The sequence below is a fragment of the Cherax quadricarinatus genome, chromosome 44, assembly GCF_038502225.1.
Source record: "Cherax quadricarinatus isolate ZL_2023a chromosome 44, ASM3850222v1, whole genome shotgun sequence".
Taxonomy (NCBI): Eukaryota; Metazoa; Arthropoda; class Malacostraca; order Decapoda; family Parastacidae; genus Cherax; species Cherax quadricarinatus.
In genome coordinates, this window is record NC_091335.1 from 3730729 (window position 1) to 3750520 (window position 19792).

Genomic DNA, 19792 nt, shown 5'->3' on the forward strand with positions numbered 1-19792 from the left:
TTGATCCAAAGAACTGGACTTATCTTCCCTTGCTTGAATCGAACTGGAATGCCTTCCATACCACAGCCGCTATACGACCCCTGCAGGTTTAGCGTATTCCTCCAATTAAAAATAATAACTTCGAACGGCATCAGTTTTGAATGGCTGATGCATCGTATGCAATGCATGAGTTATTTTTTGGGTATAATAGAAAACATGTCTCCAGTTATTTGATATATGGTCAACACTCAATAATAAACTCTGGAATCTGGCACCGGACACGTGATAGTTAAATGAGGCTAATAAACTCTGGAATCTGGCACCAGACACGTGATAGTTAAATGAGGCTTCTTTACACCGTAGATTTATTGAGATCTAACTGTAGCTAAATTATTTATTTATTCATACAACTGTACTTCTATATTTTTAGAACACTGATCTCTTTGAATTAGATTTGGGCTCTGTACGTCTTAATTTACTTGAATTGCTGAAAAAATGCGGGTATTAGTTTCCATATGATGACTTGTGAAAGCTAAACCCGGAGGGTCATACAGTGCTACACTCTGTAGCTGAGGTTTAAGACGTCTGTAATTTAAATTCATCTAATCAACGTATTAAGCTAACCAGCAGGGATAAGTCTCACCCTCATACTTTACGCAGTTCACATTGTATCGTGTAACAATATATAGACATCACACTCGAAATCAATAACTTGTCGGAAATAAATAATTCTAGAAAAGCTGTATATGACATTCAGGAAACCGTATGTGACCACCTCTGGTGTTACTGCCTCACTGAGACTTCAGAAATCCCACTCCCGACATAATTATGGCTCCTAGGACTGAAGACATCTATTATACCAGTCCTAGTATGCACAACATCCAGGAGTCAGAAAATTGTCTGACAAAGGTAGTATGGTAGTATAGCATAACTATAGCTAATAGCATGAATTAAATGAAAAAAACTGATTAGTGACTCCTGAACCGGTCCTGGCCTGGTCCACCTCAGTCCAGGGAGCCAAGCTTCGTTCATACGGTTCTCATGGTCCAAAAATATGTTGAGAATTTTTACTCACCATGTACTAAGCCGAATTCATATCGTGTATGTAGAAAGTAACTTTTTTATATATTTGTTGCAAATACATCTTTATTTATGAACGGTCATTGTTTTCCTGAGTCTCCTCTCAATTTTTCCTTACTATGGTCAAGCAATGTACAGATAAAATATTTTCCAAGCTTCACTAATATTTTGTGGGGAATACAATAGACTTATATAATTTATCATCGTTAAAAAATCTATTACCAATGATTATTCATTGGATAGAAGCCAAAGAATTGTTGCCTTAGTATTTGCTGATAGACACAGCAGTACTGTCATTTGATAATTTGTGCACACTGGAACTGCTCTGTACTCACCTAATTGTGGTTGCAGGGGTCGAGACTCAGCTCCTGTCCCCGCCTCTTCACTGATCGCTACTAGATCCACTCTGCTCCCTGAGCTTTATCATACCTCGTCTTAAAGCTTTGTATGGTTCTGTGTGTGTGTACATGAGTCTGGTTCTGCCAGGATTTAGGCAAGGTTGTCCCCACCACTTAACTGGGAACTTTTTGATTTGGTTTCTTTTTCGGGGGAAACTTTGTTCCCTTTATAATTACCGTCCTGATTTTAACTAGTTAACTGTGAGGTTAATTTATTATGCACCTACATCTCAGCCTGTGACCGGCAGCGCAAAGAAAAGGATTACAGAGGTCACAATGGGTCTATCAGACCCCAGAGGTCATAATGGGTCTATCAGACCCCAGAGGTCATAATAGGTTTATCAAACCACAGAGGTCATAATGGGTCTATCAGACCCCAGAGGTCATAATGGGTCTATCAGACCCCAGAGGTCATAATAGGTCTATCAAACCACAGAGGTCATAATGGGTCTATCAGACCCCAGAGGTCATAATGGGTCTATCAGACCCCAGAGGTCATAATAGGTCTATCAAACCACAGAGGTCATAATGGGTCTATCGGACACCACTGAGCATTGTTTCATCACTAGAAAGGAATATTAGTCATTTCGTATTTTAAAATTATGTCACATAGTTGTTGTACACAGTACAGTAAGGAATACAATTTCAAACCCTTGATTTATTAATACCACTAAAAAAATTATATCATTGGTCATAGTTGGGTTTCAATCTGTATAAATGATGTTTGTTCCTAGTGTCGTTGATACAATACTTGACTGAAACTGCTGCCGGGTGATCAAAACAAAAATGTTGTCTCTATAGAATTATCCCCTCAAGGAAGGTTCCTTGATGTTGGTGAGGGGCTCTTGATTTAGGGAATTGGATCTGTGCTCCAGTTCCCCAAATTAAGCCTGAATGCCTTCCACATCCCCCCCCCCAGGCGCTGTATAATCCTCTGGGTTTAGCGCTTCCCCCTTGATTATAAAATAATAATATTGAATTACTAGGACATATAATTCATGGGACAAATGAATCAAGATGGATTCAAATAATAACCACACAAATAAAATGTTTGGACTACATGAACTGTATCTTGCTAGAAAATAACAGCATTTCCAACCACCATGGCAGATAACAATTTTAGACCAATCATGTACAGTCAGCAGCTTCGATTTTTTTTTTTTTTTTTTTTTTTTTTTTTTTTTTTTTTTTTTTTTTTTTTATCCCTCAGGGAAGGTTCCTTGATGTTGGTGAGGGGCTCTTGATTTAAGGAATTGGATCTGCACTCCAGTTCCCCGAATTAAGCCTGAATGCCTTCCACATCCCCCCCCCCCCCAGGCGCTGTATAATCCTATGGGTTTAGTGCTTCCCCTTGATTATAATAATAATAAAATTCGATTACTTTTTAAAATCAGTGCTTTAGAACACATACAAAACTTTAGATCAAAATATACTATCACACAGTCTCTACATCGATGGCTCCCTCAACCTCTGACAGTAGGAAGGCAGGTAATACTGTTACAATTATCATACATAGTGTAAATTACCTAGGAAACTCAAAAGACGTCAGAGTGACTTATTTCCATTGGGATGTTTACCTGGACCTGGAGTTTACCTGGAGAGAGTTCCGGGGGTCAACGCCCCCGCGGCCCGGTCTGAGACCAGGCCTCCTGGTGGATCAGAGCCTGATCAACCAGGCTGTTGCTGCTGGCTGCACGCAAACCAACATACGAGCCACAGCCCGGCTGATCCGGAACTGACTTTAGGTGCTTGTCCAGTGCCAGCTTGAAGACTGCCAGGGGTCTGTTGGTAATCCCCCTTATGTGTGCTGGGAGGCAGTTGAACAGTCTCGGGCCCCTGACACTTATTGTATGGTCTCTTAACGTGCTAGTGACACCCCTGCTTTTCATTGGGGGGATGGTGCATCGTCTGCCAAGTCTTTTGCTTTCGTAGTGGGTGATTTTCGTGTGCAAGTTCGGTACTAGTCCCTCTAGGATTTTCCAGGTGTATATAATCATGTATCTCTCCCTCCTGCGTTCCAGGGAATACAGGTTTAGGAACCTCAAGCGCTCCCAATAATTGAGGTGTTTTATCTCCGTTATGCGCGCCGTGAAAGTTCTCTGTACATTTTCTAGGTCGGCAATTTCACCTGCCTTGAAAGGTGCTGTTAGTGTGCAGCAATATTCCAGCCTAGATAGAACAAGTGACCTGAAGAGTGTCATCATGGGCTTGGCCTCCCTAGTTTTGAAGGTTCTCATTATCCATCCTGTCATTTTTCTAGCAGATGCGATTGATACAGTGTTATGGTCCTTGAAGGTGAGATCCTCCGACATGATCACTCCCAGGTCTTTGACGTTGGTGTTTCGCTCTATTTTGTGGCCAGAATTTGTTTTGTACTCTGATGAAGATTTAATTTCCTCATGTTTACCATATCTGAGTAATTGAAATTTCTCATCGTTGAACTTCATATTGTTTTCTGCAGCCCACTGAAAGATTTGGTTGATGTCTGCCTGGAGCTTTGCAGTGTCTGCAATGGAAGACACTGTCATGCAGATTCGGGTGTCATCTGCAAAGGAAGACACGGTGCTGTGGCTGACATCCTTGTCTATGTCGGATATAAGGATGAGGAACAAGATGGGAGCGAGTACTGTGCCTTGTGGAACAGAGCTTTTCACCGTAGCTGCCTCGGACTTTACTCTGTTGACGACTACTCTCTGTGTTCTGTTAGTGAGGAAATTATAGATCCATCGACCGACTTTTCCTGTTATTCCTTTAGCACGCATTTTGTGCGCTATTACGCCATGGTCACACTTGTCGAAGGCTTTTGCAAAGTCTGTATATATTACATCTGCATTCTTTTTGTCTTCTAGTGCATTTAGGACCTTGTCGTAGTGGTCCAATAGTTGAGACAGACAGGAGCGACCTGTTCTAAACCCATGTTGCCCTGGGTTGTGTAACTGATGGGTTTCTAGATGCGTGGTGATCTTGCTTCTTAGGACCCTTTCAAAGATTTTTATGATATGGGATGTTAGTGCTATTGGTCTGTAGTTCTTTGCTGTTGCTTTACTGCCCCCTTTGTGGAGTGGGGCTATGTCTGTTGTTTTTAGTAACTGTGGGACGACCCCCGTGTCCATGCTCCCTCTCCATAGGATGGAAAAGGCTCGTGATAGGGGCTTCTTGCAGTTCTTGATGAACACAGAGTTCCATGAGTCTGGCCCTGGGGCAGAGTGCATGGGCATGTCATTTATCGCCTGTTCGAAGTCATTTGGCGTCAGGATAACATCGGATAGGCTTGTGTTAATCAAATTTTGTGGCTCTCTCATAAAAAATTCATTTTGATCTTCGACTCTCAGTCTGGTTAGCGGCTTGCTAAAAACTGAGTCATATTGGGACTTGAGTAGCTCACTCATTTCCTTGTTGTCATCTGTGTAGGACCCATCTTGTTTAAGTAGGGGCCCAATACTGGACGTTGTTCTCGATTTTGATTTGGCATAGGAGAAGAAATACTTTGGGTTTCTTTCGATTTCATTTATGGCTTTTAGTTCTTCCCGCGATTCCTGACTCCTAAAGGATTCTTTTAGCTTAAGTTCGATGCTTGCTATTTCTCTGACCAGTGTCTCCCTACGCATTTCAGATATATTGACCTCTTTTAGCCGCTCTGTTATTCTTTTCCGTCGCCTGTAAAGGGAGCGCCTGTCTCTTTCTGTTTTACATCTACTCCTCCTTTTTCTTAGAGGAATAAGCCTTGTGCATACATCGAGTGCTACCGAGTTAATCTGTTCTAGGCATAAGTTGGGGTCTGTGTTGCTTAGTATATCTTCCCAGCTTATATCGGTTAGGACTTGGTTTACTTGGTCCCACTTTATGTTTTTGTTATTGAAGTTGAATTTGGTGAATGCTCCCTCGTGACTAATCTCATTATGTCGGTCTGGGGCTCCGCGCAAACATGACTGAACCTCAATTATGTTGTGATCTGAGTATATTGTTTTTGATATGGTGATATTTCTTATCAGATCATCATTGTTAGTGAAGATGAGGTCTAGTGTATTCTCCAGTCTAGTAGGCTCTATTATTTGCTGGTTTAAATTGAATTTTGTGCAGAGATTTAAAAGCTCGCGTGAGTGTGAGTTTTCATCAGAGCTGCCTCCTGGTGTTATTACTGCAACAATATTATTTGCTATATTCCTCCATTTTAGGTGCCTTAAGTTGAAATCCCCCAGGAGCAAGATGTTGCGTGCAGGAGCTGGAAGGTTTTCCAGACGGTGGTCAATTTTTAACAGCTGTTCCTGGAATTGCTGGGATGTTGCATCCGGAGGCTTGTAGACTATCATAATGACTAGGTTTTGGTTCTCGACCTTTACTGCTAAAACTTCCACTACATCATTTGAGGCATTTAGCAGTTCTGTGCAAACAAGTGACTCTGCAATGTACAGGCCAACCCCCCCCTTTTGCCTGTTCACTCTGTCACATCTGTATAGGTTGTAACCTGGGATCCATATTTCGTTGTCCAAGTGATCCTTTATGTGGGTCTCAGTGAAAGCCGCGAACATTGCCTTTGCCTCTGCAAGCAGTCCACGGATGAAAGGTATTTTGTTGTTTGTTGCTGGCTTTAGACCCTGTATATTTGCAAAGAAGAATGTTATCGGACTGGTGGTATTGTTGGTACTGGGGGGGGATTTTTTTTCCGGCATTAGTATCTGTATCTGTTGGTTTGGAGTGGAGGCTATCGACTGTGGTTCCACTCCAGGAATGACTGGATTTGGTGTACGATTTCTGCCATTTCCTGCCAGTTTTTTTTCCTTCCTGGCACTAAAAAACCTCTCCCTCTTGAGTGGCTGTGGCTACCCAGGTTTTCCCATGGCCTGGATGTTTTGTATCTTTTTGTCCCCTTTAGATGGTATGCCTGGCAATTTAAGTTATAGCACAGTCTTTCCTGTACTGAAGAGGTACACAGTTCAGGGTGAAAAAGCTTACAGGAAGGGAGTTTGCATTTTCCTGTTGTCATATGGGCATGGCATTTCCTAGGGTGGTCATAGTTGCACGTCCCATCTGTTTTTCCAGATTTCCCATGCCAGCAGATACCGAGTGCATAGTATGTGCACAGGCTTGGTTTCCGTTTGCCTTGGGTTTCTGTGACTGTATTCCCTGTTGGTGCATGTTTCCCTGTCTTACTTCTATCCTCCCTAGCACCAACAATGGAGCTCCCACCATTTGTTTTTGGTAATATATCCTCACTATTGCTAGTGGAGTCCTCTTGTTTGCTATTTCCTGCGGTATTTCTAGTTTGCAATATTGGTTTTATCTTATCTTTGACTACACTTGTTTCCCTACTATGGCTCCTGTCCCCTATGCGGTCATTCATATGTATTCCTTCTTGCGTATAATTCCCGACTACCTGGACAAAATCTCCAGCTTCACCATTACTGTCTCCCAGGACAGCATCTCCAGCTTCCCCATTACTGTCTCCCAGGACAGCATCTCCAGCTTCACCATTACTGTCTCCCAGGACAGCACCTCCAGCTTCACCATTACTGTCTCCCAGGACAGCACCTCCAGCTTCCCCATTACTGTCTCCCAGGACAGCACTATCAGCCCCCCATTTACTGACTACCAGGACATCATCTCCAGCCTTACAGTTTGTGACTACATGGCCAGTATCAAGGGCAGTACCATTCAGCCCGGACTTTTTATGTTCCCATCTGTTGTAGAAAGCTTCCAGGTTTTCTATGAAAGCAGCTTTGATGTTGACCTCTTTTAATACCCTTGTGATTTTAGTCCACAGATTTATCTCATTTGGGCATACCCAAAAACACTTCCCTGTTTTAATACTGCTTGTAGCTAGTTCTTGGATATCTGCACAAGGGGCGTGACACCAATTTCCACAGAAATGACAATTTATGCATGTGGAAGCCCGTTTGTTTGACTGACCACAGACTACACACAGCTTCATAATGATTTGAATGGTTGATTTACTGCAATTCTACTAGCAACCTCTTGAATATTCTATTAATAACCTGCTAGGTGGTGCACAACGAAACCGTTTGAAACCAGTCCAGGGTTCGGACCACCAAATCCAGTCATTCCTGGAGTGGAACCACAGTCGATGGCCTCCACTCCAAACCAACAGATACAGATACTAATGCCGGAAAAAAAATCCCCCCCCAGTACCAACAATACCACCAGTCCGATAACATTCTTCTTTGCAAATATACAGGGTCTAAAGCCAGCAACAAACAACAAAATACCTTTCATCCGTGGACTGCTTGCAGAGGCAAAGGCAATGTTCGCGGCTTTCACTGAGACCCACATAAAGGATCACTTGGACAACGAAATATGGATCCCAGGTTACAACCTATACAGATGTGACAGAGTGAACAGGCAAAAGGGGGGGGGTTGGCCTGTACATTGCAGAGTCACTTGTTTGCACAGAACTGCTAAATGCCTCAAATGATGTAGTGGAAGTTGTAGCAGTAAAGGTCGAGAACCAAAACCTAGTCATTGTGATAGTCTACAAGCCTCCGGATGCAACATCCCAGCAATTCCAGGAACAGCTGTTAAAAATTGACCACTGTCTGGAAAACCTTCCAGCTCCTGCACCCAACATCTTGCTCCTGGGGGATTTCAACTTAAGGCACCTAAAATGGAGGAATATAGCAAATAATATTGTTGCAGAAATAACACCAGGAGGCAGCTCTGATGAAAACTCACACTCACGCGAGCTTTTAAATCTCTGCACAAAATTCAATTTAAACCAGCAAATAATAGAGCCTACTAGACCTCATCTTCACTAACAATGATGATCTGATAAGAAATTACCTGGAGTTTACCTGGAGAGAGTTTCGGGGGTCAACGCCCCCGCGGCCCGGTCTGTGACCAGGCCTCCTGGTGGATCAGCGCCTGATCAACCAGGCTGTTGCTGCTGGCTGCACGCAAACCAACGTACGAGCCACAGCCCGGCTGATCAGGAACTGACTTTAGGTGCTTGTCCAGTGCCAGCTTGAAGACTGCCAGGGGTCTGTTGGTAATCCCCCTTATGTGTGCTGGGAGGCAGTTGAACAGTCTCGGTCCCCTGACACTTATTGTATGGTCTCTTAACGTGCTAGTGACACCCCTGCTTTTCATTGGGGGGATGGTGCATCGTCTGCCAAGTCTTTTGCTTTCGTAGTGAGTGATTTTCGTGTGCAAGTTCGGTACTAGTCCCTCTAGGATTTTCCAGGTGTATATAATCATGTATCTATCCCTCCTGCGTTCCAGGGAATACAGGTTTAGAAACCTCAAGCGCTCCCAGTAATTGAGGTGTTTTATCTCCGTTATGCGCGCCGTGAAAGTTCTCTGTACATTTTCTAGGTCGGCAATTTCACCTGCCTTGAAAGGTGCTGTTAGAGTGCAGCAATATTCCAGCCTAGATAGAACAAGTGACCTGAAGAGTGTCATCATGGGCTTGGCCTCCCTAGTTTTGAAGGTTCTCATTATCCATCCTGTCATTTTTCTAGCAGATGCGATTGATACAATGTTATGGTCCTTGAAGGTGAGATCCTCCGACATAATCACTCCCAGGTCTTTGACGTTGGTGTTTCGCTCTATTTTGTGGCCAGAATTTGTTTTGTACTCTGATGAAGATTTAATTTCCTCATGTTTACCATATCTGAGTAATTGAAATTTCTCATCGTTGAACTTCATATTGTTTTCTGCAGCCCACTGAAAGATTTGGTTGATGTCCGCCTGGAGCCTTGCAGTGTCTGCAATGGAAGACACTGTCATGCAGATTCGGGTGTCATCTGCAAAGGAAGACACGGTGCTGTGGCTGACATCCTTGTCTATGTCGGATATGAGGATGAGGAACAAGATGGGAGCTAGTACTGTGCCTTGTGGAACAGAGCTTTTCACCGTAGCTGCCTCGGACTTTACTCTGTTGACGACTACTCTCTGTGTTCTGTTAGTGAGGAAATTATAGATCCATCGACCAACTTTTCCTGTTATTCCTTTAGCGCGCATTTTGTGCGCTATTACGCCATGGTCACACTTGTCGAAGGCTTTTGCAAAGTCTGTATATATTACATCTGCATTCTTTTTGTCTTCTAGTGCATTTAGGACCTTGTCGTAGTGATCCAGTAGTTGAGACAGACAGGAGCGACCTGTTCTAAACCCATGTTGCCCTGGGTTGTGTAACTGATGGGTTTCTAGATGGGTGGTGATCTTGCTTCTTAGGACCCTTTCAAAGATTTTTATGATATGGGATGTTAGTGCTATTGGTCTGTAGTTCTTTGCTGTTGCTTTACTGCCCCCTTTGTGGAGTGGGGCTATGTCTGTTGTTTTTAGTAACTGAGGGACGACCCCCGTGTCCATGCTCCCTCTCCATAGGATGGAAAAGGCTCGTGATAGGGGCTTCTTGCAGTTCTTGATGAACACAGAGTTCCATGAGTCTGGCCCTGGGGCAGAGTGCATGGGCATGTCATTTATCGCCTGTTCGAAGTCATTTGGCGTCAGGATAACATCGGATAGGCTTGTGTTAATCAAATTTTGTGGCTCTCTCATAAAAAATTCATTTTGATCTTCGACTCTCAGTCTGGTTAGCGGCTTGCTAAAAACTGAGTCATATTGGGACTTGAGTAGCTCACTCATTTCCTTGCTGTCATCTGTGTAGGACCCATCTTGTTTAAGTAGGGGCCCAATACTGGACGTTGTTCTCGATTTTGATTTGGCATAGGAGAAGAAATACTTTGGGTTTCTTTCGATTTCATTTATGGCTTTTAGTTCTTCCCGCGATTCCTGACTCCTAAAGGATTCTTTTAGCTTAAGTTCGATGCTTGCTATTTCTCTGACCAGTGTCTCCCTGCGCATTTCTGATATATTGACCTCTTTTAGCCGCTCTGTTATTCTTTTCCGTCGCCTGTAAAGGGAGCGCCTGTCTCTTTCTATTTTACATCTACTCCTCCTTTTTCTTAGAGGAATAAGCCTTGTGCATACATCGAGTGCCACCGAGTTAATCTGTTCTAGGCATAAGTTTGGGTCTGTGTTGCTTAGTATATCTTCCCAGCTTATATCGGTTAGGACTTGGTTTACTTGGTCCCACTTTATGTTTTTGTTATTGAAGTTGAATTTGGTGAATGCTCCCTCGTGACTAGTCTCATTTTGTCGGTCTGGGGCTCCACGCATACATGTCTGAACCTCAATTATGTTGTGATCTGAGTATATTGTTTTTGATATGGTGACATTTCTTATCAGATCATCATTGTTAGTGAAGATGAGGTCTAGTGTATTCTCCAGTCTAGTAGGCTCTATTATTTGCTGGTTTAAATTGAATTTTGTGCAGAGATTTAAAAGCTCGTGTGAGTGTGAGTTTTCATCAGAGCTGCCTCCTGGTGTTATTACTGCAACAATATTATTTGCTATATTCCTCCATTTTAGGTGCCTTAAGTTGAAATCCCCCAGGAGCAAGATGTTGGGTGCAGGAGCTGGAAGATTTTCCAGACAGTGGTCAATTTTTAACAGCTGTTCCTGGAATTGCTGGGATGTTGCATCCGGAGGCTTGTAGACTACCACAATGACTAGGTTTTGGTTCTCGACCTTTACTGCTAAAACTTCCACTACGTCATTTGAGGCATTAAGCAGTTCTGTGCAAACAAGTGACTCTGCAATGTACAGGCCAACCCCCCCCTTTTGCCTGTTCACTCTGTCACATCTGTATAGGTTGTAACCTGGGATCCATATTTCGTTGTCCAAGTGATCCTTTATGTGGGTCTCAGTGAAAGCCGCGAACATTGCCTTTGCCTCTGCAAGCAGTCCACGGATGAAAGGTATTTTGTTGTTTATTGCTGGCTTTAGACCCTGTATATTTGCAAAGAAGAATGTTATCGGACTGGTGGTATTGTTGGTACTGGGGGGGGATTTTTTTTCCGGCATTAGTATCTGTATCTGTTGGTTTGGAGTGGAGGCCATCGACTGTGGTTCCACTCCAGGAATGACTGGATTTGGTGTACGATTTCTGCCATTTCCTGCCAGTTTTTTTTCCTTCCTGGCACTAAAAAACCTCTCCCTCTTGAGTGGCTGTGGCTACCCAGGTTTTCCCATGGCCTGGATGTTTTGTATCTTTTTGTCCCCTTTAGATGGTATGCCTGGCAATTTAAGTTATAGCACAGTCTTTCCTGTACTGAAGAGGTACACATTTCAGGGTGAAAAAGCTTACAGGAAGGGAGTTTGCATTTTCCTGTTGTCATATGGGCATGACATTTTCTAGGGTGGTCATAGTTGCATGTCCCATCTGTTTTTCCAGATTTCCCATGCCAGCAGATACCAAGTGCATAGTATGTGCACAGGCTTGGTTTCCGTTTGCCTTGGGTTTCTGTGACTGTATTCCCTGTTGGTGCATGTTTCCCTGTCTTATTCCTATCCTCCTTAGCACCAACAATGGAGCTCCCACCAGTTGTTTTTGGTAATTTATCCTCACTATTGCTATTGGAGTCCTCTTGTTTGCTATTTCCTGCGGTATTTCTGGTTTGCAATATTGGTTTTATCTTATCTTTGACTACACTTGTTTCCCTACTATGGCTCCTGTCCTCTATGAGGTCATTTATATGTATTCCTTCCTGCGTATAATTCCCGACTACCTGGACAAAATCTCCAGCTTCACCATTACTGTCTCCCAGGACAATATCTCCAACTTCACCATTTCTGTCTCCCAGGACAGCACCTCCAGCTTCACCATTACTGTCTCCCAGGACAGCACTATCAGCCCCACATTTACTGACTACCAGGACATCACCTCCAGCCTTACAGTTTGTGACTACATGGCCAGTATCAAGGGCAGTACCATTCAGCCCGGACTTTTTATGTTCCCATCTGTTGTAGAAAGCTTCCAGGTTTTCTATGAAAGCAGCTTTGATGTTATCCTCTTTTAATACCCTTGTGATTTTAGTCCACAGATTTTCCTCATTTGGGCATACCCAAAAACACTTCTCTGTTTTAATACTGCTTGTAGCTAGTTCTGGGATATCTGCACAAGGAGCGTGACACCAATTTCCACAAAAATGACAATTTATCCATGTGGTAGCCCGTTTGTTTGACTGACCACAGACTACACACAGCTTCATAATGATTTGAATGGTTGATTTACTGCAATTCTACTAGCAACCTCTTGAATATTATATTAATAACCTTAAATGAAGCTCTAGCTATTTGTATTTCTGTTTCTAACTCTTTTTGTATATTGGACAGCTTACCGTCACGTTCCTGATTTTTAATGTTTGTGTTTATAAGGGCGCCTACAACCCCATCCGTTTACAGTCTGCTTTATTGTCCAACGAAACTGTTTGAAACCAGTCCCGGGTTCGGACCAGTCAAGGGTTCGGACCAGTCAAGGGTTCGGACCAGTCGATCTGCTCTGATCAGTGGGTCACTTATTTAAAACATACTGGTCGGTGATTTGAGCTAACACATGAAGGATCTACTGGAAATTATCTACCCGAGTAATATGTGATTTGACTGATACAAAAGTATAACTTGCGTGTTGAAGAGCCGGTGATATCTGGCAGCTCCTACAATGACGTACAGTCGACCTCTTTGTTTATCAATCGCTGTATCTGGCTTTTCTATTTTTGTTTTTCCGTCTCCACCACAATAAATGCTATATTATCACTATAGTTGACTGGTGCAAATTTTGGAGGAAGGACGCTTTTTCTGTAGTAATAATTGCTTCTCGTTGTGTATATTGCGACCGCTGGTAACTACAGGTTATATGAAATTCACAGTAACGTCTCGTATTTCAAGAAAAAGAAACTAATGAAAGTCACTCCACTCCACTAAGTACCATTATAATACTGGTTAGTTGCTACTACAACACTGTATTCTGCTATTCACTGGTATCACTAGATTATATGCGAGTACACTAGCAGGCCAGGAAGATTATTAAAAACAGCTGACCTGTGGTAAGTTTCTGGCGACTTCTGGCACCTGCCTCTATAGGCTTATCACTTCATTTACAAATTCACCTGTTTTCAAATGACACTTTAGCCTTTATCATCAATATACTAGGGAGCCACTGTAGTATACACTATACACTATGTATACTCAATGCTTTCAGGGAGACTTTCTTTCCTCTGACACAACGTTCAATTATTATTATTTTTTTCACACGGGAAACAGGCCTATGATTCCCCTCTGGCAGTAAACTCTGCTAGGTAATGCACACTAATTCTCCTTTTTTGACTCAGTATATAATGTTTTCCGCCCAAGATTGGTTCCAGGCGCTAGAGGGATGTATCGTATAGGATTGATGACACAAATTAAAGTTCTAGCACGTAAGAGCGACCGTGAAAACACCAGAAAGCCGGGAGCACAACAAGGCACGCTGACGGTATCAAAAACAATATACTCAGATCACAACATAATTGAGGTTCAGTCATGTATGCGCGGAGCCCCAGACCGACATAAGGAGATTAGTCACGAGGGAGCATTCACCAAATTCAACTTCAATAACAAAAACATAAAGTGGGACCAAGTAAACCAAGTCCTAACCGATATAAGCTGGGAAGATATACTAAGCAACACAGACCCCAACTTATGCCTAGAACAGATTAACTCGGTAGCACTCGATGTATGCACAAGGCTTATTCCTCTAAGAAAAAGGAGGAGTAGATGTAAAACAGAAAGAGACAGGCGCTCCCTTTACAGGCGACGGAAAAGAATAACAGAGCGGCTAAAAGAGGTCAATATATCTGAAATGCGTAGGGAGACACTGGTCAGAGAAATAGCAAGCATCGAACTTAAGCTAAAAGAATCCTTTAGGAGTCAGGAATCGCGGGAAGAACTAAAAGCCATAAATGAAATCGAAAGAAACCCAAAGTATTTCTTCTCCTATGCCAAATCAAAATCGAGAACAACGTCCAGTATTGGGCCCCTACTTAAACAAGATGGGTCCTACACAGATGACAACAAGGAAATGAGTGAGCTACTCAAGTCCCAATATGACTCAGTTTTTAGCAAGCCGCTAACCAGACTGAGAGTCGAAGATCAAAATGAATTTTTTATGAGAGAGCCACAAAATTTGATTAACACAAGCCTATCCGATGTTATCCTGACGCCAAATGACTTCGAACAGGCGATAAATGACATGCCCATGCACTCTGCCCCAGGGCCAGACTCATGGAACTCTGTGTTCATCAAGAACTGCAAGAAGCCCCTATCACGAGCCTTTTCCATCCTATGGAGAGGGAGCATGGACACGGGGGTCGTCCCACAGTTACTAAAAACAACAGACATAGCCCCACTCCACAAAGGGGGCAGTAAAGCAACAGCAAAGAACTACAGACCAATAGCACTAACATCCCATATCATAAAAATCTTTGAAAGGGTCCTAAGAAGCAAGATCACCACGCATCTAGAAACCCATCAGTTACACAACCCAGGGCAACATGGGTTTAGAACAGGTCGCTCCTGTCTGTCTCAACTATTGGACCACTACGACAAGGTCCTAAATGCACTAGAAGACAAAAAGAATGCAGATGTAATATATACAGACTTTGCAAAAGCCTTCGACAAGTGTGACCATGGCGTAATAGCGCACAAAATGCGTGCTAAAGGAATAACAGGAAAAGTCGGTCGATGGATCTATAATTTCCTCACTAACAGAACACAGAGAGTAGTCGTCAACAGAGTAAAGTCCGAGGCAGCTACGGTGAAAAGCTCTGTTCCACAAGGCACAGTACTCGCTCCCATCTTGTTCCTCATCCTTATATCCGACATAGACAAGGATGTCAGCCACAGCACCGTGTCTTCCTTTGCAGATGACACCCGAATCTGCATGACAGTGTCTTCCATTGCAGACACTGCAAAGCTCCAGGCAGACATCAACCAAATCTTTCAGTGGGCTGCAGAAAACAATATGAAGTTCAACGATGAGAAATTTCAATTACTCAGATATGGTAAACATGAGGAAATTAAATCTTCATCAGAGTACAAAACAAATTCTGGCCACAAAATAGAGCGAAACACCAACGTCAAAGACCTGGGAGTGATCATGTCGGAGGATCTCACCTTCAAGGACCATAACATTGTATCAATCGCATCTGCTAGAAAAATGACAGGATGGATAATGAGAACCTTCAAAACTAGGGAGGCCAAGCCCATGATGACACTCTTCAGGTCACTTGTTCTATCTAGGCTGGAATATTGCTGCACACTAACAGCACCTTTCAAGGCAGGTGAAATTGCCGACCTAGAAAATGTACAGAGAACTTTCACGGCGCGCATAACGGAGATAAAACACCTCAATTATTGGGAGCGCTTGAGGTTCCTAAACCTGTATTCCCTGGAACGCAGGAGGGAGAGATACATGATTATATACACCTGGAAAATCCTAGAGGGACTAGTACCGAACTTGCACACGAAAATCACCCACTACGAAAGCAAAAGACTTGGCAGACGATGCACCATCCCCCCAATGAAAAGCAGGGGTGTCACTAGCACGTTAAGAGACCATACAATAAGTGTCAGGGGCCCGAGACTGTTCAACTGCCTCCCAGCACACATAAGGGGGATTACCAACAGACCCCTGGCAGTCTTCAAGCTGGCACTGGACAAGCACCTAAAGTCAGTTCCGGATCAGCCGGGCTGTGGCTCGTATGTTGGTTTGCGTGCAGCCAGCAGCAACAGCCTGGTTGATCAGGCTCTGATCCACCAGGAGGCCTGGTCTCGGGCCGGGCCGCGGGGGCGTTGACCCCCGGAACTCTCTCCAGGTAAACTCCAGTCAAGGGTTCGGACCAGTCAAGGGTTCGGACCAGTCAAGGGTTCGGACCAGTCTATCTGATCTGATCAGTGGGTCACTTATTTAAACCATACTGGTCGGTGATTTGGGCTAACACATGAAGGATCTACTGGAAATTATCTACCCGAGTAATATGTGATTTGATTGATACAAAAGTATAACTTGCGTGTTGAAGAGCCGGTGACTGCTGGCACTCCTACAATGACGAACGGTCGAGCCTCCACCTTTGTTTATCAATCGCTGTATCTAGCTTCTCTATTTTTTTTTTTTCCGTCTCCACCACAATAAATGCTATATTATCACTATAGTTGACTGGTGCAAATTTTGGAGGAAGGGCGCTTTTTCTGTAGTAATAATTGCTTCTCGATGTATTAGAATTAATAACTAGGCTTACACCTTACAAACTGAGCTGTTTGCTATATTTGTTGCTCACAAATTTGTGGAAACTACGACCGCACACAGTGTGCTTCAAAGTGTTTTGCCATATCAATGACCCAAAAGCAAATAAATAACTTTGATTTTTTTGGTTATCCTAGGTAATTTACACTATGATAATTGTACTTATGTGTACCTCTACCTAAATAAACTTACTACTTACTTACTTTACTTACGTACTTACATACTTTGCTCACGTACTTACTTACGTACTGACTTACTTACCTACTTACTTCCTGTAAGGACTCCCCAGATAGGGAGCCAAGGCCGGGTCACCACTACTTGGAAAAGACCCGGGCCGGGAGAATCCCGGCGAATAAAAAAAAAAAAAAATGACCCCAATGGAAATAAGTCACTCTGACTTTTTTGGGATGTCCTAGGTTCTCTACACATATGCTGCTATGTATGATAATCTATGTAACTGTATTTGTGTATACCTGAATAAACTTACTTAAGGTTTGCGTGGTCTCAGGAAGGTTGGATGTTAAGGCAACAATCTTCCCGGACTCCCGGGTAAAGGGTTCATTAAGACCAAAGCTTTGGTGGCCCTTAATAACCTTAACAACAGTAAGAAAAACAACACCAGATAAAAGCAGGCTAAGGTAAAAATAATTTTTATAACGTCATAGTTCATAAACGGTAAGGAAACTGTATAGACTCATAATCAGTTATTGAACAGTATATAATAAATTACTTTAAAATCTTTTAGTATAAAGTAAGGGTGTAGGAAATTTACGAAGCCCAGAATGTGGAAATAAAGACCCCATACTTACCTATTTGGGGTTGCAAGGGTTGATTCACAGCTCCTGGCCCCGTGATTTATTATATTTGTTTATTCAGCTGTTAGAAGTAATTAATTTATCAGACACATTGGTGAGATCGTCTTCCAGATACACTGGTAAGATCATCTTCCAGACACTGGTAAGATCATCTTCCAGACACTGGTAAGATCATCTTCCAGACACTGGTAAGATCATCTTCCAGACACTGGTAAGATCATCTTCCAGACACACTGGTAAGATCATCTTCCAGACACTGGTAAGATCATCTTCCAGACACTGGTAAGATCATCTTCCAGACACACTGGTAAGATCATCTTCCAGACACACTGGTAAGATCATCTTCCTGACACTGGTAAGATCATCTTCCAGACACTGGTAAGATCATCTTCCAGACACTGGTAAGATCATCTTCCAGACACTGGTAAGATCATCTTCCAGACACTGGTAAGATCATCTTCCAGACACACTGGTAAGATCATCTTCCAGACACACTGGTAAGATCATCTTCCAGACACTGGTAAGATCATCTTCCAGACACTGGTAAGATCATCTTCCAGACACACTGGTAATATTGTCTTCCAGATACACTGGTAAGATCATCTTCCAGACACACTAGTAAGATCATCTTCCAGACACACTGGTAAGATCATCTTCCAGACACACTTGTAAGATCATCTTCCAGACACACTGGTAAGATCATCTTCCAGACACTGGTAAGATCATCTTCCAGACACGCTGGTAAGATCATCTTCCAGACACACTGGTAAGATCATCTTCCAGACACACTGGTAAGATCATCTTCCAGACACTGGTAAGATCATCTTCCAGACACACTGGTAAGATCATCTTCCAGACACTGGTAAGATCATCTTCCAGACACACTAGTAAGATCATCTTCCAGACACTCTGGTAAGATCATCTTCCAGACACACTGGTAAGATCATCTTCCAGACACACTAGTAAGATCATCTTCCAGACACACTGGTAAGATCATCTTCCAGACACTGGTAAGATCATCTTCCAGACACACTAGTAAGATCATCTTCCAGACACACTGGTAAGATCATATTCCAGACACACTAGTAAGATCATCTTCCAGACACACTGGTAAGATCATCTTCCAGACACACTGGTAAGATCATCTTCCAGACACACTGGTAAGATCATCTTCCAGACACACTGGTAAGATCATCTTCCAGACACACTAGTAAGATCATCTTCCAGACACACATTAAGATCATCTTCCAGACACACTGGTAAGATCATCTTCCAGACACACTAGTAAGATCATCTTCCAGACACACTGGTAAGATCATCTTCCAGACACACTGGTAAGATCATCTTCCAGACACACTAGTAAGATCATCTTCCAGACACACTGGTAAGATCATCTTCCAGACACACTGGTAAGATCATCTTCCAGACACACTGGTAAGATCATCTTCCAGACACACTAGTAAGATCATCTTCCGGACACACTGGTAAGATCATCTTCCAGATACTGGTAAGATCATCTTCCAGACACACTGGTAAGATCATCTTCCAGACACACTAGTAAGATCATCTTCCAGACACACTGGTAAGATTAATAAGTAAGCTTATTTAGGTACAGCTGCATATAAGTACAGTTGCACAATTATCATACATAGTAACATACATGTAAATTACCTAGAATAGCCCATAAAAGTCAGATGAAGGTACTTATTTCCAATGGGTTCTTGTAATATCTTATTGCTGTAAGATAAATTAGAAATCAGTAATTTTTATAACCTTAAAAATTAAAGCAGCAAAGTAACTCAACAGTGTGAAAATCATTCACAATAAAAGGAGATACAATAGGAATAAAGTAAACTGAGTTGTTTACATGAACATTAAAGAAGATCAGCTTACAGTAATAGGTACATGAATGTTAACTATACAAGAAATCACTCTCCTTCCTTTAACTTCATTCATTAGGTACCTTTTAGCTCTCTTCCTGACCTAGCTCATGCCAGGACAGGCTTTGACATGCTCAGGCAGTCCTTTCCACTCCTTTATTGCTGTATAATAAAAGGTATTTGAGGACTGACCACCTGTTGTAGATACTATAAAATTGTGTTCAATTTCCCTGGTTTTGGTTCCTAACCTTGACAAACTCTGCATGATTGAACCTCAGCTGCTGTACTGTCTTCAACTTCTGGATAATTTGCATGACACCCATTAGGATGGTGGTGCTTAGAACAATATTGTGTGAATCTTTGACTGTTGAACAAAATGGAAGTACAGTATTAGACTTTAGAGGTAGTGTATGTGTAATGTACATTGCCTGTGAGTTGTGTAAATGAATCACCCATTCATACACTTAGAGATTACAAGAAAAAATACAAAAGTTTCTGCAT

At 42.6% G+C, this 19792-nt stretch overlaps 2 protein-coding genes across 3 annotated transcripts in view; both read left to right on the plus strand.

Moving 5' to 3' along the window:
• LOC128697522 (alpha-ketoglutarate-dependent dioxygenase alkB homolog 4) overlaps nucleotides 1-19792 on the plus strand; it is a 159759-nt gene that overhangs the window by 90613 nt on the left and 49354 nt on the right. The gene's annotated exons all lie outside the window — the stretch shown is intronic.
• Nucleotides 17170-19792, plus strand: part of key (NF-kappa-B essential modulator kenny) — a 31292-nt gene continuing 28669 nt past the window's right edge. The window contains exon 1 of one of the 2 annotated variants that reach the window (XM_070093974.1): nucleotides 17170-17234. The gene's annotated coding sequence lies outside the window, so the exon portion shown is untranslated. The remainder of the gene's footprint in view (nucleotides 17235-19792) is intronic. The other variant, XM_070093975.1, reaches the window with a different exon arrangement.